The following is a 22,012-nucleotide window of genomic DNA, read 5'->3' as shown; positions in this document are numbered from 1 at the left end:
TGGGTGGGGCTTGAGCCAGTGTTTTTTAAATCTTCAGAAGGAACCCCTAGATAATTGACCTGGCTCTTTTTGCTTCCAATAATAGCTGGTAGAAAGGTTACATCAATGAAGTGATCCTCAAGTACTTAGGGCCATATCCTACCCTCTGCTAATGTGAGTGGAGGAAACAGATCCAGTAAAGCCTGTTTGGAGAGTAAGGAAGATGAGAATGCCAAGGCTCAAGATCTGGTTATGGGGAGAGAATGGGGAGGGACAGGAGGTGGTGGGGCAAGGTGTGGGGGACAAATTCCCATGCTTTTTGTAGGTAGATTAATGCTTTTAGGTATTGCATGGCCAAACACCTGGAACAGTCTGGGAGTCAGCGGGACTCAGTAGAGGAAAACAGGTATTTGAAAAGCTGTTACTCCCTGGATCTTGGGGGTTCTACTAGTTTGGAGGGGAGAACTTGGACTCCCTGGACTAGTTCTATGAAGTGAGGCTAACCCAGCCAAGGAAAATTCCAGGGAAAACCTGTACATCCAATCTCATGGAGATGAAATCCTACCTCTACTGTAGTCAATGGACTTCAATAGGGTCAGGATTTCATCTCATGGAGTTCCCCTGCCTGGGGGGGCACAATCTGGCTGATAGTCTGCAACGGTGGTGTAGTGAGGCTTGTGAAGGATGCTGAGTAAATCAGTGTATAACAACACAATAATACAATATACTGAAAAGGTATTAACTCATACAGCATAGTTTAATCAATACCATCAAGAGTTGTGAGTCCTATGTGAGAGGACAGCATATGACACAACAGGCATGTGCTTGATATGAGTAAAGAGAGTGGGGATAGACTTGGAAGATCCCTGGTTTACTAGTATATGCCTTGACTTCTGAGTTACATAAGCATTCTCTTCAGTTTCATTCGCTGTGACATTGCTGGGTAAGTTTCATTCATATTGCTTTGCTTTCATCTTGGCACTGTAAGGAGACTTTGTGCTGTTATGTTGGCATTGCTTTGCCAATGTCATTTATATGGATTGTTTCCCTCTCATAAATTGTCAATTTTCAAAAAGATGACAATGTCACAAGCCTTCATAGAATTCCATGGGAACTATTATGCTAGAGAAATCCCACCTCTTCTTAGCATAAAAATGGCCTTGCCTTGAAATAGTTTCTCCAAGATAATGGCATGCTTAGGGGATCTCCATGGGCTTGTATAGCAATTGCCAATGAAATTATGTCCCCCTTAAATTAAAAGGGTGGTAGGTAATTTTCACATCAGTATTCATATTTCAGTTTCTTTTTTAACTCACTCTCTCCCCATGCCTTCCAAGTATGAGACAGTTAAGAATAATGTTATCCTGCACCTTGTGTGGTCATGAAAAAAACTCCCAAAAGAAAAGCATGCTTTTATTGGAAAACTTTCTGACGATACTAGAGAGAATGTACAGCACATTTAAATAAAACCTGGAATTCAAAGGGAAGATAATTTCTGCTGTTGGTAAAAGGCATCAGCAGCATGTTTAATCTTGTCATCTTGGTGTCACTTTAAAGGTTTTGATTTCATCTGAGTAGGGTTTGCACTTTATGTAGCTAATTTCATTTGCATCACAAAGGGAAATGTTGATTGATTTTATAAACATATGAATTATTAGAGTGACTGCTATAGTTTGTATTAATGTGACTGCGTGTGAGGAGCAGCTGATGTACCTATTAGATTCATGACCTAGTTTCGCTCGGCCAAGTTTTTTTTAAAATAGGAGCTGCATATTAGACTCCAAAAATCATATTTAGACTTTTAAATAAGTGACCTGATTTTCAAAAGTTCTGAGTAACCTCCAACTTCTTTAGGTTCCAGAGGAGCTGCAGAGAGTTCGGCGTTTAATGAAAATAGGGTTATTCAGGATCCGATCCTGCAGCTAACTCCAGGAGGGTGCATAGGACTGCCCATGTAAAGCCAGATGCAGGATTAGGCCCCTTTTTAAAAAGCCTTACCTCAGGGTCCTTTTTAGTGTTTTTATCTTGGCCTCAATTTTTCTCATGATATGAAGTCCAGAAGCTTGTTGTTTCTAGAATAAAATCTTTCAAAGGACACACACAAAAAGGTCACCACTTCTGAGTTGAGACTGGCTGTAGTGAGGTCTCAGATCACCGGTACTTCTTTATCTTGACAAAACATACTACAGAACCTTTACAAGGATGCTCTGAAGCAGTATTGTAACTAAAACTGCTCTTGTAAAAGCAAATGCTGCTTAATTTATTATGCATAATAAAAATTGCCCTGTATTTCTCCTTTTTCTTTTTGTGTTTCTCCTGTTTGTAGGATGTGGGCCCTACAGTGAAAGCCAGCTCCCAAGGGGCTCAATGGAAGTTGGATTTGGGCCCTCAGGCATAAAGTTACAAAACTCAGTGATACGTGATGGGTATTACAGTCCTTATTGTGATGCAAGGATGTCCCAATGAATATTTAAAAACACAAGTTTTAAAATAGAATATAACCATGAACACTCATATCTCAGTATTTTGAAGTACTTGAGGGCAGACTCCCCCTCTGATAAAATAAACTGATGCAGAAGAAGTTAGTCAAAATACTAATTTTATCATAATATAAAACTATGATACTCTGGTATTTATCACTAGATTTGACAAACTAAGACCCTTTTTTATAACTCTAGTGTCAGTTTAGCCACTCTAATAATTTGGTTTAGATTTATTGGCTGATTTTTCTTTGTGGTTAGTGGTAACCAAAAGAAAATTGGTTGGTACAAATACCTTTTCTGAAGAATCTCCATCCATCCTGAAGACAGAACTGGCCCATTGCCCAGCCCCCACTCCTACCGACTTAAGTTGATGGACCAAAACAAAGATCTCAAGCTCTGAGGCCCTAAATGTGAATTTTCTTGCTGTATATTAATGACTTGTAGAGCTGGTCAGAAATTTTTCAATAGATACCTTTTTCCATTTTTTCAGGCGAGGTATTTCCAGGAGAGATAAGGAGGTTTTAGTACCGTTATACAAGGCACTGATGAGACCTCACCCAGAATACTGTGTGCAGTTCTGGTCTCCCATGTTTAAGAAGGATTCAAACTGGAACAGGTACAGAGAAGGGCTACTAGCATGATCTGAGGAATGGAAAACCTGTCTTATGAAAGGAGACTCAAGGAGCTTGGCTTGTTTAGCCTAACTAAAAGAAGGTTGAGGGGAGATATGATTGCTCTCTATAAATATATCAGAGGGATAAATACCAGGGAGGGAGAGCAATTATTTAAGCTCAGTACCAATGTGGACACAAAAACAAACGGATATAAACTGGTCATTGGGAAGTTTAGACTTGAGATTAGACGAAGGTTTCTAACCATCAGAGGAGTGAAGTTTTGGAATAACCTTCCAAGGGAAGCAGTGGGGGCAAAAGACCTATCTGGCTTTAAGATTAAACTCGATAAGTTTATGGAGGAGATGGTATGATGGGATAACATGATTTTGGCAATTAATTGATCTTTAAATATTCATGGTAAATAGGCCCAATGGCCTGTGATGGGATGTTAGATGGGGCGGGATCTGAGGTACTACAGAAAATTCTTTCCTGGGTATCTGGCTGGTGAATCTTGCCCATATGCTCAGGGTTTAGCTGATCGCCATATTTGGGGTCGGGAAGGAATTTTCCTCCAGGGCAGATTGGAAGAGGCCCTGGAGGTTTTTCTCCTTCCTCTGTAGCATGGGGCATGGGTCACTTGCTGGAGGATTCTCTGCTCCTTGAAGTCTTTAAACCATGATTTGAGGACTTCAATAGCTCAGACATAGGTGAGAGGTTTTTCGCAGGAGTGGGTTGGTGAGATTCTGTGGCCTGCGTTGTGCAGGAGGTCGGACTAGATGATCATAATGGTCCCTTCTGACCTTAATATCTATGAATCTATTTAAATCAAAATGTTCCGTCCTTTCTCCACTGAAGAAGCACCAGTAAATTGTATCCCGCAATTAGTGGCTCAGTCCCTGATCTTTGCCTATTGCTTCTCCTTCGCTCTGTGGAGTCATTTTACCTTGTATTGTATTTTCATTAGCTCCCTTCCCTTTGCAAGCCATTCCCCTCTTTGTACTCTGTGGCACCATTCTCACCCTCACAGCTGGTACAATATTTCAACAGGAAAGTTTTGTTCGTTTATTTCTGTTTGTAGAGCATTCTTGTTCCAATGGTCCCTAGGTACATGTACCATGTTACTATGTCAATCAATATCTGCATCAATAGACTGACTCCAGAAATTATGGAAGCCCTTAGGCAAAAGAATGAGCAAATGGGTAAGACTGGCATTGTACCCTTTAGGCCAAACTCTGACTCTGCTGGGTCAGTAGAGGAAAAGGAACTACAAAGCGGAGGGTCTCCATTGAGTAAGTTCAACCTCCAGCTCCCAGATGTTCAGATGTAGAGACTGTGTTAACAAAGGAGCTGATCTCAGCGGGCACAACAGAATGTAGGGAGAGCTGTGAGCACACATTTCCCTGTCATAGATGAAACGGTTTCTTGCCACTTCAAATATCTGAGCTGACGTTGGTTTTTGTTGTTGTTTTCACACTTGCAATGCATTTCACCAGGGAAATACCCTGTTCAGTGAAATACAAGATGCTGTCTGTCCAGTTCATTATAACACATCACTGATTAGAGAATAAGATCCTCTGGAAAAGATCCTAGTGACAAACTCTCAGCCATTGGCCATCTGCATACGGAAAGGTCTAGAGAGAAGCATACTTTTAAAAAATGGGCGTGGAGATTGTTCTTTATGTGTGTAGCACAAGGCTTTGTGGGCCCTAGTGGCATTCTCTGCTGACTTTCAGAGATTTATAACCTAACCTTTTAATTGTATACAACCTTGGGGCTCGTCTGTGATCTCCTATACACCTTTACTATTTGACTTCGGCTATTACACTACCCGCTTCAGCAAAGCACTTAAAACTTGCTCAACTTTAGGTACATGCGTAACTGCCAGTGAAATCAATAGTACTTAAGCACGTGCATGATAAGCATGGGGTGAAATGCAACTACAACTGAAGTCCATGGCAAAACTTCCGTGGAGTTTGGTGGGGGGAGGTTTTCTCTTCATGTGTTTAAGGGCTTTGCTGGGATGGATATGCTCATGTAGAGGTGCTTTGTTGAATTAGGTCCTTAATACTGTCTGGAACTGATTTTCTTTTAAAATAAGTAAAAATTAAGGGGATAAGTTCTAGGGTGAGATATTCAAAGGTGACTAAGTGAGTTAGGCACCAGGGGCCAGATTTTTAAAGCAATTTAGGTGTCTAAAGATCATGATGGGAGCCTAGTGGGATTTTTAAAAGCGCCTAGGCACCTATGGAGTTAGGAAGTTTTGAAAACACCTGGATACCTCTAGCCACCTATCTGTGTCTTAAGGTGCCTAAATTCCTTTAAAAATCTGGCCCCTAACTCACATAGGCACTTTAGGAAATCCCACCCTAATCTCCTACACCCAGGCACGTGTCACTTTGAAGCCTGTAAATTACTTTGCACCCTTAGGGGACAGTTCCTGCTTTGTCCCTCTTAGCTGGATGTTAGACTTCTCGTTTTTAGATGTGAACCTGTAGATTCTACAGAAGCAATCAGACTTCAAGCTGCCAAATGAGAATTGAGCTGTCAGTTCAGATTCCATTTTTATTTTTGTAAAGAATAAAAATTAGCTGGCAATTGAGACTGAAAACTGATATACATGTTATTGAGTCACAGCCTGCCCTCAGTTGCATTTCTACATCGACAGTGCTGTTAGAAGAAGCTAGCTCTGTGCTTTTTTAAATAAATCGGGCTAGGTTGCGCACCCTTCACTCATGTGGGTGAGCAGTTGATCACCTGAGTAGCAATACTGGTCTCAAAGGACGGATTTATGGGGCGAGGTACTATTCAACAGAACCAACAGCGTCTTTGCTTTTTGTAGAACATTTTTTGGGGAAAAATCTGTTATGTTTCCCATGGAAATGTGCTTGTTTGTTTTATAAATTAAACTTTGTAGAAAACCATTTTCTCCCCCCGTTTTGGTTTTTCATTTGAAAAACTAGAGAATTTTGTGAAAGACTTTTGAAGATTTTCTTCAAAATTTTTCACTTCGGAAAGAGCGCCCTTTTCAAGCGAAAAAAGCAGATTGATGGAAAATTTTCAACCAGCCCTGCCAGCCAGCCAGTTCAAAGTGAATTAAAGAATCATTATGTGGCCCTGAGTTTGCTAATAAACAGTGCAGCTCTCTCAAGCCATTCTCATATTACTTAGCTGCAAAACCTGATTTTATTTGTAGCTGCAGGTATTTTTATTTTGCAGCTGCATTAGTGGTTTACTGAATAATATTAAATTTGAGGGAGTTCTTTAAAGTCATGTGTGAAAAGAAAAATGGTTTGAGAAGATGCTTAAACTAAAACAAAGACATCAAGTGCATGCAAACAATGCTATTCTCAAAGTTGTTTGCTAATCAAATTCTCCCTTTGCAAAATCACTGTTTAATTTTTTTTCAATTCCGGTATCAACCCTGTTTTGTGAGACTTAATATCTCAGATGTTTTGATGGTCTGAAACTAAATTTGCACATACTACTTGCCTGTTGAATCAAAAATGCTGTTGCAAATCCTGTTTTCATCAGTAAAGTGACTTTTGATTTATACAGTGGTAAAATAAAATAATAGGGCATGAATCTGTGCCCACTGAAGTTAACAGTGAAAGCTCATATACTTTAGAGCAGACCTGCATATTTATTATCCAGTTCCAGAGGCTTTTGCTGCAAGTTTGCTAAAAATATTAGGGCTTTTTAAGTGTCATTTTTACTATGCAAAGTCCCATTTAAAATTAGTATTGAAGCATCCTGTTAATTTAAAGGAGATTTGCTGAGTTCCAGACAACAAATAAAGACCAAGTTTGGAGTTAAACTGACCGCAGCTTCTATGAGCAGCCCCTTAAACCCAAACAAGCAACTCATTCTGAGGCAGGAAGTCTTTGTAGACCAGATCTGGACCGGTGTGCCTGGGAAACCTCCACTGTCATGGGAACCACATATGCTGTTCTGCTGGAACCAGCACCCTGGGCTGAGCTGAACAGGCCAATTACCCAGTCGGATATGCAATGCCTGTCCACCATCCATTGTAAACAACTGGCCTTACCTTGAAGACACTAATAAGGTTAAACCCTAAACCCAGCACAGCTGGGAGTCTTGAGCCAGCTACACTCCTGGATGAAACTTTGTTAGCTTGCACTGGTAAATGCAAATCGTCAGTGGAACTGTGCCACAGGTCAGTAGATGCATCATGCCCATTGACCTGCGAGGAAGGCAAAACTACACCATGATGGAGCCAAATTAGGATAGAACAAAACAAAGAGAAGTTCCTTCCTGATTCTAGGTGCAGCCAGAGCTAATCAATGGAGTGTACAAGATGAAGAAGACATAATACATCACCTCCTCGTGAAGGGAGCCAAATTCTGCGCTCATTAGCCTCCATGACCTGGAACTCTTGGGAGCTGTGCAGCTCACATTGTCTTGGTAGCCTTGGTGCACATGCCAAGTGGAAAGGTCCTCTCCTTGCAGTGGATGTGTATGTGGCCACCCAGCCACTTTCTCCATCTCTGGCTTGTAGTTTCTGGGCCTGCCTCTGCTTTCACTTATGCTGATCTGATCCCACTGGCTTCAGTGGAGAGTTACTCCTGATTTATGCGGGGGCAAGTGGGAGCAGAATCAGGCCCACAGACTCTGCCCAGCCTGACTTCAGTAGATGACACTTAGGAAAGGGTTAATTTTACTCTCAGTCCTGATTGACATTTACTTATCCTGTTGTTAATAAACAGACGCCAGGTGGAGGAGAGAGAGGCTAGAAAAGATGGGTGAAATACAGCTTTTGTTGATGTTTTTGGAGCGCTGGTTAGCTGATTAGTTACGAGTGGATGCTTTTGGTTGACAAGTAGACCACAACACCTGCTGCTTGGATCCTGGTTTACCGTCTGGTCATGGATGTCATCTGATTGAATCTTTTCTTGTTAGACAAGGCAGGCTTGGATGAATACAGCACAGTTGACTTCTGAATTCACTGAAAAGCTGAGAGAGAAAGAGGGAGGCAGTGTAGCAAATAACACAGCAAGGGAAGGGAAAATAATGCAGGATTGCAGTGCTGGCAGTCGGCTATCCCCTCTGATGGGCCGAAGACTGGATGTCATGATCATGTGATGATTTTCAGCACTCATGGGTGAAAACAAAGTTCCTTGAACAAGATTTCTTCCTCTCAGAAAGAAAATCCTTTAGATGAGTTGAGCTGATGCTGGCAGTTTGGGGGATGAGCTGGGATGTAAGGTGGGATGGGAGATGAGAGGGAGAGCTGATCTGAATTGATCTGATCATGTTTTTTCCCCAAAAAAGGGGAAAGTGGGTGTCATAGTTCATCTCCTTCATTATTTTGTCCACCAATTAGGTCTAATATCCGTCACACCAATTAACTTCTGATTCCACTTCTCCTGTTTTTATCAGGCATAATTTGAACAGTCCTTGGCTTTTTGATTTAGAGTCTAATTCAGCTTCTTTGACTAGTTCTTTTGCGCTTGTAACAACCCTCAACATCATAAACCTCTTGACCTATTTTTTCCATGCTTATTGTAACATTTTATGAACTTTCACATACTTTTTTACGTTGGAGTTTACAAGAGGGTGACACCTTGTAGGTTCAATAGTCACAACATAATCCCTCTCTTTTATGAACCAGTTCCACCTGGGATAGGACATTTCTTCGTAAAATTACAATTATAATTTTAAACAAAACAAATTTAACATGTTCTTAACTTAACATTGCGTGAACTTAAAGTGGCTTGGCACTACTTTTCAAATGTGAAAAATCATATTAGTACAACTAGTTGCATTTGAGCTAACTCAATAAATCAAACACTGATGTACCACACGCCTTCAGCCAAAGGCTCGTACCTCGATCTTATGTGCATTAGGGTGATACAGCTTAACACTTTTTATCCTATTAAACTTATTTGGTATATTTCAAAAATAAAATTCCATTTTGTTTCAGAAATTTTTACCTCTAGTGTTGCTAGATACACAAAACCAAAACCTTTAAGGCCAGATTGTAACACACCCATTTTGTTTTGCCATCTCATTAAATAGTTGTTTCAAAGATGGTTTTCTTGCAGGGGCAGGTTGAGAACATGAGCCCTGGGGATCTGCAGATCCTGGCCTACTTTTATTTTCCTGCATTTGTTAGGCTGTTTAGGGTCTCAATAATTAAAGGAGAAAGCCCTAGAATGATTGAAAGTGCTGGAATTCCTTCTGGGGTGCAGAGGCTCAAAAAGATCTAAGGCATGTGGATGAGGTCCAAGACCTCCAAAAATAAAAATGGTGGAAGATATTGGAAATGGTGGAGGAGTCAGGGGCATTAGATGCCTCGCGGGGTGGGGTTGGAAGGGAGTGCGTGTACTGGATAAATTACAGCAACTGGACATGACCTACCTAATTTAGGGTGTCTAAAAGTGAAGGTAGAATTGATGGGATTGAAGAAAGTGACAGGGGGGGTGGAAGTGGTAGAGGATATGGGGGGGAGAGGGAGGGAATGGTGGGTATCTCCATTAACGTGTTGGACAATTTCTTGGGTCTTAAAAATTTGCTGTCTTAAAATATATCCAAAATACAATAATCAATCCCCAAATCATCTATGTTGCTCACAGTTAAAACAGCATCTGTTGCCCAATAATAAGAAGTTATTGCTTAGGGTCTGTAAGTTCTGTACTCCAAAACTGGAATCCACAAATTTAATCTGATCAGATTCCATAAACAAATCAATTTGATGGGAATCTTTCAAACCCAGAAAAGTTTGTAACTCAGAACTTATTGGTACCTTTTGTCCTTTAAAAATATCAACAAGTTGCATTTTAACTTTCATTGAGTCAAACTCCAAAGATTACAAAACCTTATAACATGAACACAAATTGAGCATTTAAAACTTATTACACTCAGAAAAGAATTATTTGCCAGTGGAAGTTACAGTTCGTTTATAAACATGGAATTCCTTATATTTGCCCTGGTAGAAGGCTCAGAATTAATTAACTTTCTATTTTGCAACAACAACGTGAAGGAAGAAAGGGCAACAAAGTTTGGTTTTTCTTGAACTAATTTTTGGTTTCCAAAAATGGTTTTATTTGGTTGATATGCACCCATTTGAATTGCCCATCATTTGTTTCAATAGGTTACAGGAGATATTTTTCTGTAATTTCAAACGGACCAATCCAGCTAACTCTGATCTTCCTGTGCTCCTTCTTTCTCTTTGTAATAGTTAAAGTAAAACACTTGTTGCATACCTGGTATTCTTTAGGATTACCCATCCTATCCTAGTATGATTTTGCTCCCTTAGCATATTCTTCCATACTTTGTTGCACAAAGGAAAAAGTTTTTTGCAAATGTCATTTTGATTGTTATGTACTCTTCTGGACTTACAGCAGGGGAAGGATCATTTCCTGCCAGATCCTGATATAGAGGATGAGTTGCTAGTACCATGGATCTTCCTGACATAAGTTCAAGGAGTATGGCCAGCCATTTTGCTAGGTGTTGAATGCATAGCCCAAAAAATTAAATGTAACTTAATATCCCAATCTTGTGGATTGTCCTGCAAGCTTTTATGCAACAGGGTAACGAGCCTGTTGCTGGCATTTTCAACTAATCCTGAAGATCCAGGGTGATAGGAAATATGCAATTTCCTTTTAATTCCAAGTATTTTTTTATAGGTGGAACATTACTTTAGAAGTAAAATTAGAGCCTCTGTCAGACTCAGTTCTCAAGGACAATCCCCATCTGGTAAAAATGTTATTTACCGAAAGACGTGCTGTAGTGACATCATTGTCATGGGGAGCTGCAAAGCATTCCACCCATTTGGTAAAGAGACAAGTAACAATTAGTAAATATTTGTTTCATTGTTTAGATTGTGGTACAGGTCCAATCCAGTCCACTTGTAGGTCTGTTCAAGGCTGAAAACCTTCCTTTAATTGGAGTGAAGCCCTAAACTGAGGTTTGGTGGGCTGGACTTTATGACTTGCAGTACTGGTTTTTACATAGTTTTGAAAATCCTTATACAGATTTGCCCAATAAGCAAATTGTTTTCAGGTTTCATAGGTGGCTTTAATACCAGGATGTCCTTTCCATACCTCATCAGGAATATGCAGTAGCATAATTGTTTGATAAGATGTTGGAATGACCATTCTATAGTGTTGGTCACCTTTGTTTTTAAAAATGAACAATTTATTTTGAATGCCAAGTTTGGATCTCAAATTAAACATTGTTCACAGTTCTGGATTTTGTTCAAGGTCCTTGTCTGCAATGGGGGACTCAACAGGATCCTAGACATAATGGTAGAGTTTGGACACATTTGGATCATTTAGTTGGGCTTGGATCAAATCCTGTTCTGGATCATCCTTGACAAAGGTCACATCACTTTTGTCTAACTGACTCCTCTCTGCAGAAGTAGGAGCAGTGGCTTCATCAGTAGATGGAGCTTGTGCTTTCTGTGCCTGACTGGGAGTTAATATTCCCACTTGGGATTTTACAGGAGGTGCCTGGTCAAGTGATGTAAATTCTCCCGGTGTTCCATTTAGTGCACCTTTCTTGGCAAGCATGTCAGCTCTGTCATTGCCCAGACGACCTTGCCCATTTGCGTATGAGTGGCTTCTAACCTTTTCTCCAATGAATGGTCAATTTATATTCCTGAACTAGTTGATGTTGCTTTAATCAGTTCAAAGTGTCCGATCTGTTTACCTTTAGCATGTTGGAATCTCTTGTTATGCCAAGTATGAAGATAAAACAGGAAACTACTCCTCACATAGCTGTACATAAAACCAAAGTTGACGCATTCGTTTCCACAGCTGATTTTAAGGCCCATAATACAGCAGCAATCTCAGCATACTGATTGGTGACTGAACCTAGTTTAAATTTCTCTGTGATTTCTCCCTTTTCCCAACATTCCTGCACCAACAGACTTGACCCCGTCTTGATGGAATGAATGACCCTCTATGTATGCAATGGATAAATTGACCCAAATATCTTCATAAGATTGGTATTGTGAATCCAGTGGGCAAACATCAGTCACTTCTTTAATTATTGTCTCCCGCTCAGTATCTTGACATTGGTGTAGTTGGGCTAACATTTCTACCCTTAAAACCATTTATTTTTTAACATGTTTAATTTCTACAACTTTTCCTTTCATAACTAATCTCCAGGAGTTTAGTCTGGCTCTTGACACTTTACCTTCTCTAATTTGATTGGGTTTCAGTTATTTTAAAGAGTGATGGTCAATTTCAATGCTGACCACTGTTACCTTTTCACAGTCAGAGTGTTTCTTCTCCACAGCTCTTAGTCCTTTGCAATAAGCAATAGCTCAGTGTTCTGAGTCCATTTTCTGATGTAACACAGCACTCATGCTAAGTTCTGTACGTGCGATCTCTCTCTTCATTTTTGAGGGTAAATCAAGCAAGGGACTTGGCTTAACTTTGTTTTTCACTCTTTCATGACTTGATCTTGCGCAGGTCCCCAGTCTCAATCCTGATGTTCTCAGAATAGTTTACTGAGTGGTCTGGCAATTCTGGCATATTCTGCAATGAAATGAACTGCCTACCGTAATTGCAGATTCCCAGAAAACTATGTACCTTTGATACATTAGGAGGGGTTTTCAAATTAATCCAAGCTTGATGTCTGTGAGCTTGGGGTTGTAGACTCTCAGAGCAAATTTCAAAGCCTACCCTTTTTCTGGCCCATGGATTTTTTGCTAAGGACAATTTTGCCCCAGCATTCTTTAGTTGTCCTAGCACATATCTGATGGCTTCCACGTGCTCTTCCCAAGTTGTATTAGAAATTAAAACATCACCAACATAAACAGTTATGCCTTTTTCTTCTGTGCTGGGTAAAGCCTTGTGGATAAAATAGTTAAACTCACTTGGAGAAAATTTTAACCCTGGTGGTATTATTTTCCAAGCACATTATCCTTTTGCAAAAGTAAAAGCCAATTTATATTGGTCCTCTGGAACTACTTTAGAGTCAAAATCTGCTCTTGTGTCAGGATGGTTTCCATTGAACTGACCACAATGATGCATTGTATGGAGAAGGATGTTCTTTTATAATTCCCCTCTCTATTAGGGAATTTTGCATGGATTCTTGCTAAGGGAATATGATACTGTCTTACATACACTGGGTCTGATCCTGGAGGGATCTCAATCATCACTGGAGGTGTCTTCACACAGTCTAGGCTATCTCTAGAGAACAAAGATTAATATATTTGAATTAGTTCCTTTAATTCTGTTTTCCCTTCTAAGGTTAAACTATCACCAAGTTCTGTCTAGTTCTCTACCTGTTTTGGAAAATCATATGCAGGTTCTGGGGGAGGAATTTCAATTTTCTCTTCAACTTTAGTCAGTATATCAGATGGTTGAACTGTTATTGTACCACAATTAAGCAGGACCTCATTAGTTATTTCTTCCTTCCACACCAATTTTTGCCCTTCAATTAGCCAGGCGTAAGGAGAATTTTGTAACCTTCTTGGATAAATCCCAAACTGAAAGGAAGGTACAGTATAACACATACCCTCTCTATCAAAATCTTTAGGGTTTAGTTCTGGGACTTAACCAGTCATGGTGACTGATGGGATAAACTAAAAGTCTTGTCCTTTCCACTTGGAAGATAACAGGACACCTAAATAAACCTGTGCAGGAATTGTAATTGTTTCAGACAATGGATTATGTACTAAAACAAAGGCATTGCCCTCTTTGAAATCCAAGAGATGAACTCCTTCTTCAGCTAACATCAGGCCAATTTCCTGGAAATTTCAAATTGGATGGAAGTAACCAATAGGGTAATTCCACACTTGTCCTTTCTAATTACCATGTTTAAGGGAAATTCTCTGCAAAGGGTGGGACCGGTATAGAAAATTCATTAATCACGTGTGATACCTCTGGAATTGTTTGACCAGATTTTAACAGGCCTTTGGTGGGTTTCAGGGGCACAGATTTGCCCTCCAAATAGTTGAAAATCCGGTTGTGTTCAAAATCTCAAATTGTAGTCATTTGTACACTGGGCATGGTAGGTCTCCGACCATACTTGGGCCGTGGGGGGATTTCATATTCCCTACCTGGATGGGGAGAGAAATCTCTCCCCAAACCTGAAAATTTTGAACATTCCCAAATAGGTTTAAGGAAAAAAAACTCTTTTCTACGCAGGCCATATTTTGGATTGCTTTTGTATAACTGTTTATACATTTTCTCCATTATTAAAGACTTTTCAGAAAGGAGAGAGAGACCTTAATCAAGACACTGATTTCTTATTTTCATTGGTAAAAACACTTCTGAATTACTTCTGGTCAAAGAACACAAGACTGGCAAGTTACACATGTTTTCACTCTGCGCAGATTTGTACTTGCACAGACTGCAGGCTGGGAGAAGATGGGGGGAAGAAAATGGGGGTCACTTGGGAGAATACGTTGGCTAAGAGGGGGGAGAGAGGTGAAATAGGGGAGCAGTTAGATAAGGAGGGAGGGGAAAGAGGTGCAGGGGGAAAGATAGGCAAGTTTGTATAAGAAAATTTAGTTTTTTCTTTTACTTTTTAGATACACTTTTCCAATGGGGGGAAAGAGGCAGATAAAATTCCTCCTTTCTTGACAGGTACTTTTCAAACCTTCATGACCAGCTGACCAAACAGATTTCAAAACACTTTCCTTTCCATAGGAAGGAGGGTTTACTTTTAATGTCAAAACCCCATCTTCCCTATCCACTTTTGCTTTAAAGTGAGTAAGGAAACTTGCCCCCACAATAATGCTGTCTCTAGAACCTTTAAAGACATAAAAGGAGTGTGAGCCCCCCCTCTGTCCCCTTGGCAGAACAAGCTTGAATAACAAACAAACTCAATCTTGAAAGTGTGGTTTCATCAAAATTATGCAAATCAACTGGGCATTTCCTTTCTCAGCCTGGTTTAGCTGAGGCATTGCAAACAAAGGAACTCATTAAACATTCTTCAGCTCCACAACCTATAAATAGTGCTTGTGGGAGGTTGTCACTCTGAATTGTTAAATCAAAGTATCTTCTTCTATCACCCGGTATTTTCTTTAATTTTTCATGTACCACATAGCCATTTCTTTCTTGAGCCTCGAGGTTGGGGGACAAAATTAGTTTGTTTGGGCAAATTGGTATGGTCCTAGGTTCTACTGTGGGTAGAAAAGAAGGGGCTGGGATAGGAAAAGGGTCAGGTCCCTTCATTTCCAGGGCAGAAATCTTTTCATGCATTTCACCTATTTTAGTTAAACTTGATCCATTTTCTTTCTCCAGCTACTGGGATTTTTCACGGTGAAGATGGGCAATTTAGGTTCTTCCTTCTCTTATTCTTTGATTGGTTTACTTGGGTCTTTCCCACTGTTCTCTAGTCTGCTTCAGGATTTCACTTATTGAGTCCGTTTAAACCCCTTAAAACCATGCTCCTCAAACTGAGGATGCTCCTGTCCTGCAAAACAGGTTTGCCTTATAATACTCAAATACTTTGTCATTCCTGGTTAATATTATAGACCACTTGCTGGGCTCTTAGAGAGTCAAAGATACCCTGTTCTTTTCTCAACTCAAGCACCACCAGTCTGTGAGAAGTTGTGCTCTCTGGCTTAAATACTTCTGGTGCTTTTCCACGACAGTTAACTATGAGCAAACATTAGCATCTGCATTAGCTGGATAAAATAGAATTTTTCTCATCATTTGGCTTAAATACCAAATCTCCTTTCTAATCCCCTCAGCGCTGCTTTTGTTTGCTGCCTGTCTTGTCCTTACAGGGGTGCTTGCTTCAAGTTCTCTGCTAATTCAAGGCAAAGTCTGATTTTCAGCAATGTTACCTTGTTCCTGTAACGCCGCACATTTGAAACCGCCTAACTCCCCTAGATTTCTCCTTTCAGCGTCACTTCAGCTTTCAAAGTATCCTGCAGTTTCTTCCTAGTACCAATCAGTTCTTCTTTTCCTCCACTCTTCGTGTCCTTCTCTTTGCTAATTTATTCAATCACAACAACTTTATTTTGCACTTCTAACTGCAATAACACTAATTATTGTTTGCCTCTCTTTCCTTTATCCAGTTTAAACAGCCTGATTCCAAAGCCTCCCTTTCTTTCCTTAAGCCTGCTATGTCTTGTAGCAACTCTTCATGTTCTTGAACTGCAGTCTGATACTTGAATTCTTTTCCCCCCAAACACAGTCTGAACTCTCTCTCTCCCTTTTTACATACTCATCTGAGGTTGTTACAGGCAGAGTTTCTTCTAACTAAACCATCCTGTGGCTCAGAATTTTTCTCAGGAAGCCAATTCTCTGTCTTTTTCTCTTAACATCCTTTCTAAATCTGTTTGCAAGGTTACCCTACGTCTCCTCTTAATCTAAGGTTTTCTCCCAGTATACTATCCAACTCTTGTGGCACAGATGGTAACTGATTTCTGTGTTTCAGGTTAATAAACCAGTTATTAGCAGCCAATCTTGTTAAAACAGCAATTAAATGTCTCTCCTTTTTACACAACTGGTACTTTTCCAAGTATGCATTGTTTCTCTCAATTAACTCCACTCCTGGCTCCCTTTTATTCTCAATCTGTATTTCAAAAGAATCAACATCTCTTGGAACAATTTCACACGTCCAAGATAGAATTTTCTTCTTCCCTTTTTCTAACAAATCCCTATTCATCCCTTCATTCCTTATGATAGTTAATTCCTGTGGAACAACTTCAGCAGAGCTAAAATGGTTACAGTTATCTAAAGGAATAGCTGCATAGGGTAGAGGAGTAGAAGCGGTAGCCTCTGGGGCAACAGAGCAGGTACCATCCCTAATATTGTTCTTTGAAGTCTTTTTGGGAAAAAACAAACAAACAAACCATTTTCAATTTAAAAGTACTTACAGACTTTAAGAAAAACAAACAGGCTATAACTGTGGCCAAAATTAAAATGCAAAATAAAAATTACAGCTCATAATGGAGAGAGGAGAAAGAGGAAATGCAAGTCAAAACTCAGTTAAAATAAGGCAATTCATCAAAACGTCTGAAACAACACCAAGATAAAATCCTGTAACATTAATGAAAGTGAAGCAGGTATAGTTACTCCCACTTTAAATTCCTAATTTTTTCCCCTCAAGAACTTTTCTACTTCCCAAACCCAATTATGAAGATATTCTGTTGTTTGCCAAGCAATTTGTTTGCCAACTTTGTACTGCCAACCCTTTAAGATCTTTATTGAAGTCCCAGCACAACCTATGTGGTATTGATCTCAAAGGCCTGAAGGGTTACAGTTGTTTATAAACTTTTTTCACTTTTCACTATTGAACAGTGATAGGTAGGTACCAGGTTATTTTAAACAGAGGCCTTGGTTTCACTCCCTTACTTGGCAACCACCCAAAAGCATTCATTCACATTAAAAGTCTATTGATTAAACACAAGAAAGAATAAGAAATCAAACCAGGCCTTTATATTGAACCTGTGGTTGAGTGATTATGCAAAGCAAACTTGGTCAAAACCTTTCAAGCCTTTCTCCTTTTGAAGGCAAACTATCAAAGTCCCTTACTTTCAGAACAAGCTTTCTGTGATGAAACAGAAAGGGTTAATTATACTCTCAGTCCTGATGTGTGGAAGGCATTTGGATCCTGGTTTACCGTCTGCTCATGGACGTCATCTGATTGGATCTTTTCTTCTTAGACGAGTCAGGCTTGGACGAATACAGCAGTTGATGTCAGCATTTGATGAAAAGCCAAGAGAGAGATGATAGAAGGAGAGAGGGCGGCAGGGCGGCAAATAACACAAGGGAAGGGAAAATAATGCAGGAGTTTTTGTGCCTCTGCAGTGCTGGCCGTTGGCTATCCCCGCTGAGGGGCTGAAGACTGGATGTCATGATCATGTGATGACTTTCAGCACTCACAGGTGAAAACAAAGTTCCTTCAGCAAGACCGAGGCCAGCCGGCCTCGGCCTTCCTCCCAGGAAGACAGTCCTTGAGATGAGATGAGCTGAGCTGCAGCGCTGGCAGTCTGGGAGATGAGTTGGGATGCAAGTGGGATGGGAGATAAGAGAGAACTGATCTGAATTGCTCTGATCCCCAGTCTCTTTTTGAGGAACCCAAAAAGGGGAAAAGTGGGTGTCATAGTTCACCTCCTTCATTATTTTGTATTAGGCCTAATAGCCTATGTTTTATGGTTACTGTCTTGTGAACTTTCACATGCTTTTTACATTTGAGTTTACAATAGGGTTACACCTTGTAGGCCCCTATAGTCACAAGAAATCTCAAGAGAAAGGAGAGGTCCATGCTTTCCTGGCCCTGTGGGTAAGGGCTAAAGGGCAGGAGACCCTGTAAATACTTTTCTTCAGGAGACTGTATTGGTGTTGGTCGTGAGAATATAAATTAATTCACATGATGTTGCCACCTACTGACAGAGTCTGAGAGGTTTCTGGGGAATCTGCGGCTGGGGACGGAGTGTGCCTTGTTACAGGGACATAAAGAAAGAGTAAAAGTTTAGGGTTTGATGGTGAGGAAATATCCCTCACCCCACCCCTTCTCCACTGAGGTTTTTTTGGGTACATGAGCCATCTCTCCTCCTAGGTGGGAGTCAGAGCTTCCTGCAGCCCCAAGCTTCCCAGAAGCTCTGAGAGAAAAAGTTAGAAGTTTCCATTAATTTCCCGTCTCTCTCTCCTCCCCCAGCAATTTTGTGCCTCTCAGCTGGAGGGTGGGTGAAGGGTCTCACCCCTTTCCTTTGGGCCCTGGTCCAGTGGTGCCTTCCAAAGATGCTCAGACCCCATGGTGATGAGTGCAGTGCCAAAACATAAGTGGAGAGACAGAATCTATCCCTGGTGCACAGCTGGTTTGTGTAATTTATTGGGGTGTACAAGCCCTTTACAAAAATTTAAAACAGCCTTAGGATTTGGCTAAGTCAGAATGCTACAGTGGTTGCTGTGTCTGAGATGGTAACAACAGGGCGCTCTCCTTGGATACAAAAAAATTGACTAAAAAATCACGGTTAAAAACATTTGACTTAAAAAAGTTGCACAATGAAAGACTGAAGATTATATATGAATAGCTACATCATCATTATTAGTAATGTAGCAGAGGGGCCTCTCACTCTTTTTGAATTTAATTAGGTGCTCTCACCCCTGTCCTACAGGCCCCAAACTGTGTGCACAAGAACAATTTAAAAAAAAAAATCTTCACAAAACTTAAAATCAAATCTTACACTAAAGAACAAATCCATGAGAAGTATGGGACTGAAATACTTCCCTGCAGTGTTCGCTTCCAGGTTTTGCACAGAAGTGATCATGCATGGGAAACAGGAACCGGAAAGTGACTTATAAACAAAAATGAAACCAGACAAGTCTCTTCATTCTGGTCACTGAGTGAAGAGCAAGAGGGTAAATGGAAGTGAAATATCCTTTCAGCAACAACATAGGAAGGCATTAGCAATGCAGGATTGCAGTAACATATGGGGTGAAATCCTGGCCCTGCTAAAGTCAATGGCAAAAAGTCCAGGGATCTCAACTGGGCCACTATTTCAGCCCTGATTTTCGATCTGCCGGTATCCATTCAACTCACTTCTTTGAGCGGTTGTAGTTTATATCCAGTGCAAGGTGCGTGGGTGATATGACCCAGTCCTATTATTGTGTAAAGAGTTGTCACTTTGGATGGGCTATCACCAGCAGGAGAGTGAATTTGTGTGTGGGGGGGTGGAGGGTGAGAAAACCTGGATTTGTGCTGGAAATGGCCCACCTGATGATCACTTTAGATAAGCTATTACCAGCAGGACAGTGGGGTGGGAGGAGGTATTGTTTCATATTCTCTGTGTGTATATAAAGTCTGCTGCAGTCTCCACGGTATGCATCTGATGAAGTGAGCTGTAGCTCATGAAAGCTCATGCTCAAATAAATTGGTTAGTCTCTAAGGTGCCACAAGTCCTCCTTTTCTATTATTCAGTGTTACCGTTTAGTACCAGTGAAAGGAAACACTAGGGACCCTGCAGGGGGTTGCTCTTGCAGAGATCTGACATTCAGAGTGGGAAGGAAAGTGTTTTAAACCTCAGGAAAGAAATCGGTGCCATGGCAGAGTCGCGGGAAAGTGGCAGGGGACTTTTGTATGTCAACGTTTGAAAGGGAACTTCCCTCCTAGCTCAGGACTTTCCTCACTCCCGGTTCCTGATTCTTTCCGAGGACATCTGACTCTAATGGGCAGGAGAATCGCTCGCGTCACCGCAGCCCGGCGCTTTGCGCTTTGGAGAGGGCTGCCAAAGGAAACACACAGCTGGGACACACATCTGCGGTCGGATGAGCCGCCCTCGCACCTCTTCTCGGCCCTGGCTGTGCAAGCCCAGTCGGCGCTGCTTGGGAAAGCAGCCTGCGCTTGGCAATCAGAAAGGGAGGCAGACCAGGGGGCTCCAAGCCTGGCACCCAGCGCTAGGTGTCCATTTCACCCCGCAGCTGGAGGCGGCGTGGGGGCATGGAGCCAGCGGTGCCTGGGGTCTTCCGTGGCGCATGGGACAGAAACGCGGCCCCGTGCTTTGTTTTTAAAGCCAAGGGCATCCATACACAGTGGCTATGGATCTGACCCTGCAGTCCTTGGAAGGACACCAATTGGCTCTAGTTGAGAGCTGGCTCCTGGCCCGCAAGGGACGTCGGTCGCCTTTGACACCAATGGGAGCAGGATCAAAGCCAAGGGGAGAAGAAATCCCCTTTGCTCACAATTCGGTGTGGGATCCCGAGAGAGAAGTCTGCAGCCATCTGGAAAAGGGACTGGGTCAGGGGCTGAATGCTCGAGACAGGCAACGTAGCTGCGGGTATAAATGTAGCAATTCCAGCTGGTCGACTTCATTTTTATTTTATTTTTCTAACATTTAAAATTTCGACTTTTTTTCTCTCGAGGAATTTTCCCTCGGATGTTCCGATTTTTTTCCACAGGAAACACTCCTCGTTTTCTGGCCAGTTCTAATTGCAAGATATTCCTAGCCCTGACTAGCTAGATCTGGATAATAGCTATCTTCGTTTTTAATCAGTCGTAAGCAACCGCGGATGTGTGCTGTCTGAAAAAAATATCAACACACTGCAGTTTTATAAACACTCTAGGACTGGTTTTCATAGTCTTACATTTGTCTATTATATTATATTTATATTCAATTGCCACCAGGGCTGCTGAAAGCAGTATGAAGTTAACATGTGTGCAAACATTTTCATATAGACCTTACTTTGTACAATCGATTTAGCTTAACACGTCTGGATTTTGTGTCTAAAAATTTACAAGGAAAAATTTCTGTGCCTGACCCCTCTAAAACAGCTTCCCTGAGTGTGAATGCGGGATGGAGCCCACTTTCATAGCCGATGATTTATTGATCAGTTGATTGAATCATATAATTTTGGAGAAACTTGATACAAAAACTCAAATATGAATGTCGCTGGTTTGACATGACAGTGTTTGCAATCTAGAAATACCAAATATTGGGTCGAAACCGTTTGGATAATATAGGAGAGCTATGAAAACAATTAAGGTTAGGACAAGCAAAACAACACAAACAATGATTTGATTCCAAACTTTTAACACATAAGGGGAGTATTTCTGGATGCAAAGATTAGCCCTTGTAAGATCGTGGGTTTTTTTAGGGGGGGGGGGCGAAGCTTATGATCAACAAACAAACAAAAATGTTATTCAATCAAAGCATAAAGCCATGCAATTAGGATTTTATAAAAGCTGTGGGGTCATTGAACTGGGAGTGGTAAAGTGTGTCAGAAAATTAGAAGAGGGAGGATCTCTAGTGGATGGAGCTGCCAATCAGGATTACCGGACCTTAGATGTGAACTTTTCCCCCTTCCAAAAAGAATGAAACTTTAATAATAGATTAACTTTAATGACTGATTCCCCTCCCCCACCGAGTAATTAATCGGGCGCTTAAATCTTATCTTTCTAAGAGAGCCAACGGTATTTATGTTAAATATCTGCATAGTCTATTGCACTTCAAACAAATAAGCCAAACAAATGATGTTTACATTTCTCGAAAATTTAATGGTTCTT

This window comes from Lepidochelys kempii, chromosome 8 (assembly GCF_965140285.1).
Source record: "Lepidochelys kempii isolate rLepKem1 chromosome 8, rLepKem1.hap1, whole genome shotgun sequence".
Lineage (NCBI taxonomy): Eukaryota > Metazoa > Chordata > Testudines > Cheloniidae > Lepidochelys > Lepidochelys kempii.
Note: the sequence above shows the minus strand (reverse complement) of the source record.